Here is a 6,307-nt window from a genome sequence, read left to right as displayed (position 1 = left end):
AGATTCTTCTCCGGGTTTTACATTTAAGGCCACATTGTCATCAAAACATGTAACAGTGAAATTAGATGCACTCAAAATGTAGGAGAGGCATTTTCCTTTAAGGGTCATTCTGATTTTAATTAAATATCCACAGATTTGTATGGCAGAATACAAAGCAAAAAATAATAATAATACATAGTTAACAATCGTCTAGGTCTTCTAGCATAAACCACCTAAATTCAAACACTTTAGAAAAATGACAGTTCACACATTTTTACACATAGGTATGGGCGGGAGGGCGCACTGCAAAGGAAGAAAACTGAGATTGATTATAACCCCCTCTTATGGTGGCTTCAAAATTCACTTTCACAGTAGCATGCTATATTTTTGATTGCCAGTTAGTATGGAAATACAAAAGAAAACGTGTGTCTGCATTTTTAAAGCAATCTTGCCTGTTTATTTCTCCCGCTGTCAAGCCCATATCAGTTTAAAGCAACCATTCTTGTATTAACTCTGTTCTTTTTCCCTAGCCGGGATGGTGAAATAGACGAGTGTTGCTTTTAAGAATGTTGAACACTTAGGAATATTGTTTTTCTCTACTAACATGTAGACACATCTGTAAGCAAAGAGTCTTTGGAAAAAGTAGATGGAAAAATTGCCATGAGGTATGCTCTAAACGGATGCTCAGATTTACACAGGACTGTAGAGAAGAAATTGAATTCGTTTTCTAACCTGATTAGATCCCAGACTCTGTCCATTTCGGGTCCTGTTTCTTGTGGACCAAAACAAAAACTATTGGATAGTCCTGAATTTGGAGACATTCAAACAATGCCAGGACACAGTAGGTTGATTGCATAACCCTGTTGATGACTGCTGCTTAACCCTGGAAAAAATATCTGCAGTTCAGAAGGACTGATCATGTCTACCTCATTCTACTGATTTCGTTGGGCTGTCAGTAAAATACAGCAGAACAACAAGTAGATTGGAGAGAAATCACTGAAGCTGTTAAACGAACAAACAAAAAAGTTTCCTTCACTATGGCCCATATCCAAAGTTTACTGAAGTCAAAGGAAAGAGCCCCATTGACTTTAATAGACTTTGGAGCAGGCTCTTAGGGAGTATGCATGAATACATTAAAAATTGAATTAGGATGTTTTAGACTCTGCCCTTTAACTATCTCGATATAAAGACCAGAATCTGATTATTTTAGTTTATGGTTTTCCATGATATGGATGGTAGAATTCAACCACTAGTAGCTGTGAGCGCAATACCTTCTTGTTGTTCTTGGAGCTGGTGCCACAGATGTAAGATACCCTTTCCCTCCGTCAAAAATGGTGCTCTGGATGGACTCAATATTGGAACTAATGCACTTAAGTCCAGGAGTTGCCTCACCCAGGAAAATGTGTTTGATAACACCTGTTACTTGGTATCATACAGAGCATTCGTAAGTCAAAACAGCTACTCTTCAGAGGTTCTTTACAAGGCAGGAATAAGACCAGGTCTGCACTAGACGTGTTTCTGGTATAGTAATCATGCAATTTTTACATTTTTAGACCCGCAAAAGCCCTAAAGTAGATGCAGTTAAACCGCCAGTTGCTGCTTCTGCTGGTCTAGCTGATTTTGTTTGGGGACCTGATTGAAAAACTGCAGGAACACGAGAGTTTTTTGCTAGTGTAACTATACCCGTGTAGCTATCCCATTAAACCCTTTCTAGTATAGACAAGGCACTAAAGTCCTCACTGTCAGGTCTCTTTCAGTCAATGGCAAGGAAATCTCTTGCCCTACCTCCAGCACTCTTTTCAGTTGGTATTCTATATAGCAGCATCACATCCAGGTGTAACCGTTTTGAATGGCAGATCCATTTTGCCTCGGAAAGTAATATTGTTATCAACATTGATAGATTTCTCCAGCAGAGAGTAATAGTGAAGATGCACGGAAATAAATACACCAAAGGTTTCTAAGGACATCGTTAACATCAAGAGTGGAGCTTGAGTAATGCCACCAGACTTCTGACATGGCATTACGTGATGCCATGTGACAATTTGTAACTTACAGCAGATACCTGCACATCTTAGTTCTGCTGTGAGGCCCAGGTATGTTAAATGCCTTCAACTACCGAAGAAGTAGAGCTGTCCAGTATGACGGCACTTCGTGAAGTGTTATTACTAAAGCATGTTTTGTTGTAGTTTTTAAACAACTGGTTGAGGACTCCAGGCCTATGCGGTTATACCAGATCCCTGCGCTCTCTGAAACTTTGTCTGCCATTCCGATTCTCTCTTTTGGCGAGCCAAATCCAACCCTCCTTGAAATTCACTGAGTCTTTCTATTGTCTTTATTGAGAGTCGAATCCAGCCCATTATGCTCTTTTTAAAACAAATGCAGCCATTTTGTGTGGAGTATTTTTACAGTCTAGGGATCTTATATTATATTGATGTATGAAAACATTTTAAAATCGCACAAGGCAGTCAATACCAGTCTTAGATATGTGGCTGCATATCTTGGTAAAGGGATACTGCCAACTTGAATGGCACGTTTCCATCTCAGACTTTTGTAGCTACTAGGGTTACAAGTAATACCTAAAATCGGGACAGCTGAAAGAAGTGATTGACACTTTTTTGTCTCTTTTTTTAAATTTACTTTGTGCATTTGACAGCACTGTGTGTATCGTCTGTTTCACTTTTTCTCCTGTACAGTCAGTTTCTTTCATATTGAAAAGATCCTTATATAGACATCAGCTGGGAAGCAGGAAAATCTCTCGACACATTTTAAAACAAGATCTAGGGTATCCTGTTTAAAGAGCACTCTACCAGAAAGTGTATTTTTTTTAAAAAAAATTAGCTCGTTTTACGAAAGTCAAGTTGACGTTCTCCATTTCAATGAATTACCTTCCTTCTCTGTGCAAATGAAATAGATGATGTACATTTTAATATCCTGAAACCTCAACCCCAGTCTGGAGGACCTACCTCATAAGGTGCTAATACTTCAATCTCCAGGTCCATCCTTTCTGTGGTTTCTCTGCTAACGCTGCAAATGATGGTGTTTCAAAAAGGTCACCTATTGTGGTTACTATTCACGATCAACGTTTTAGTTCTCAAGGTCCCAAGATTGAAGATAAATCTGTGGGTGTTTTTCCCCCCCAGCAGAAGGTGTGCCAGAACAGTGTTAGTCCACTGACTGGGATGTTGTGAACATTTCTGCTAAAGTGTTGGAGTTACTACAGATGTGGTGGAGGTTTCTGGGGTTGGATTTCAAACATCTCTTTAATTTTCTACCCAACTGCCCATGGTATGACTTTACAACTCCCTTCCATCCTTCAATATCATACAGTTTATTGCATTCTTGACTTCCACTGAAATGCAGGAAAGTGTTCTCAGAATGAAAATAAAAGTCTAGGCCCTTGAATTTCTGATGGGAATGGGGAATTCACATGTTCTGTACTACAGCAAGATCTGTAACGATTTATTCTGAGTCTGTTCCAAAGTTCTTTGATGTCAGGGGGAGTTTTTCTATGCACCCCAATGGGTTTTGGATCAGTCTGTTTGTGAGAGTGCACACTGCTTTGTGGACCAGCTTAACCCTCCCATATTCTGATGACTGCTTCTTGCCTTGAAACTAAGTGACTGCCGAGTTTTTGGAATTGTTAGTGCAAAACGTTCTTTTTTTTTGTCTTATTTAGTGTAAAACTCAAATTCCAAAAACCCTGAAGTGCTGCTTTCTTTTGCTTGTAGCACAGAAATCTGACCTCCATGCCAGCAACTGGCTAAGAGTGAAATTTCCAGGAAGGCAGGTGGCTTCATGAATGCTCGGCAAATGAATTGTTACTTCTTTTTAACATGCCTGCAAGAGAAAGCATCAAGATCCTCTTCTTCTGTGGTTCATGATATCAGTGCAGTTCTCCTCTCCTTCCATGCATACGTCTGCTCAGTAAATAAATCCATGACTGAAGAGTCATGCATCCCACTGAAAACCTTCTGCCCACAATATAGGAGAAACATGCAGAACATGAGAAGATAAGAACATTGGCAAGTATATGGTTAGCTAGCATACTCTCTGCTCCTCTGCCATTGTTAATGATAGGAAAGTATAAAAAGCAACGCTCTGCATTTTACAGAAAGCTGATTCCTCTGTTCAGAAAATCTTGCTTTGCCAGTATTGCCCTCCTGTGGGGTTTTACAGCAGAGTGAAGTGGCATTAATTTCAAATGGTAATGAATAGCTGGACTGTTGGGGCTCTGTACATAAGATCCACCTGGGACACCAGTTATAAAATGTCTCTTGACCACTGAGATTCTCAGATAATTCTTCAGCTTCAGAACTCATCCATAAGGGGTTTTACCTTGTGCACGTGTGACATTGTTTGCATAGGCTGACCCTGGGCTAAGACAGGGGTTTACAAATTAGGTTGCCCGATTTATGCTTGTTCAAATTCTTCTCTCCTCTGCTCAGAAATCTTCATGAGCCCCCAAACCACGTGGTAAAGTCCCGATACCATGTCTGCATTGGTTTTGAGCTGAGCACCTGCATGTCCATACAATTCCCCGTCTTCGTATTTGCAAGATTTCCCAACCTAGGTTTGTGCTGGTCACGCTGCAATCCGCCCTTTGCTCAGACAAGACTCTCACCACCCAGGAAGAGAATGTAGGAACATTTAGCAGCTTGTTTTTGCAATAGGAGGTATAAAGAGTGGATGACTGTCCAGTGTCATCATCTATGTAAAGAAGAGGTGTGAAAAACTTCCCAGTCCATAAGGTTCCTTCACAAGAATAGGTCTTTCTTTGTGCCATGATGTGAGAAGGTGCGTATAGAAGGATTCTGGCTAAGGTGGCATCCGAGGTAGAGGAGCCTTCTTTCAGAGTATAGTCTTTTATCTGCGGGAGCCTTATGAAGAGGGACAGGACAAATTAAACATCATCGCACTCACTCATAAATAAGTTTCACCATGAGTTAGCTAGAGAGCTGGACCAGCAAGGATATCCCGAGGTGCGGGAGCCAGGGATGGGGGAAATGTGTCGGCCAAAGGCTTGGAGGATACGTAACATCTACTGGAAGAAACATACCCCGTATCTGTAAGGGAGGAAAACTTGCTCTTCCCAGTTTCTGCGTTAGCGAACATAGGCCCACGGCCATCGGAATCGCTACCTGGAGGAAACTGACAAACAATTGAAAGCAAAATCGCACAGTGCTGGCCAGCAGCAAGTTAGGGAAGGGGTTTATGCATTAAAAAAAATAGACCTCTTCTTTGAGCTGGTGGCTGTAATGGACTACGGGGTGATGTTTACGTGCTAAGAGGAAATATTGTATACGTTTGCACTGCTTATCTCTCGCCACAAACCATCCTGTCCTAGAAAGTGCTATTATTGGATTATTCTTTCTTTAAATAAAATGTTTCCAGAAGCTTTAAAGGACTTTGCATCTCTGAGACGGGGGAGGCAGGTTCCTTGATCTTACAGGAGTTGGAATGAGAAGATGACAAGATCTTGTACCAGGAAGGGCATTTACAGTGGGTGACTGCCAGGTTGCATCATTCTCCGGTTCCATTCATTCCTCGTTATTTCTATTCATGACATGCTAGGAGGAGAGAGAAAGACAGGGACATTTTTAGAGGGAAAATTGTAATAAATCTTATGCCTTGAAAGCCAAATAGCTAAGCATCCCAAAGAATATGGATACATGTGAGTTTAATCCTCCATAAAATTCTGCAAGCCAAACACGTCAGGCCATCTCATCACGGTATTCCTTTTCCAAAACTCCTATTCACTTCAATGGGCATTTTGCCTGAATAAGGACTGAGGGTCCAAAACTGCAAAGTTTTATTTGCTCAAAGTTGTGCTTATTCATGCATGTAGTCCATTGATGTCAAAGGGTGGCATGGTCACATTTAACGTGGCCCTTAAGAATGCTAGGTATTTCCTATGCTGTGATCTATACGTTCCCTTATGCGCTGTAAATTACAGCTATTCCACTTTTTAAACATTATGCGTGTTGTCCAGTAGACTTTTAGGGGTTGATGTTTGTTTCCTTTGACCGGTTGTATTATCCTTGATGTTAATGAGCATTTCTAACTGGTTACAGTAATTTTTGGGGGACAGTCCTTAAACATAATCAATGCAGGCCGCTACTCGGGGCCAAACACTGACTGGCCCAGCCTCGCTCTCTGGTAGCAGGGCAGGAGAGGATAAAAAGTTCCCTGTACTGGCTCACCACTCTTCGCATCTCATAATACATACTTTTCTGCAGCGAAAGCTCATTCAAAGCCCAGTGTTTCCACCCAGCAGCTCAAGGACTCGCTAATGCTAACCCTAGCCCAACCCTTCCTAATGGGCCACACG

Source organism: Eretmochelys imbricata, chromosome 25, assembly GCF_965152235.1.
Source record: "Eretmochelys imbricata isolate rEreImb1 chromosome 25, rEreImb1.hap1, whole genome shotgun sequence".
Taxonomy (NCBI): domain Eukaryota; kingdom Metazoa; phylum Chordata; order Testudines; family Cheloniidae; genus Eretmochelys; species Eretmochelys imbricata.
Note: the sequence above shows the minus strand (reverse complement) of the source record.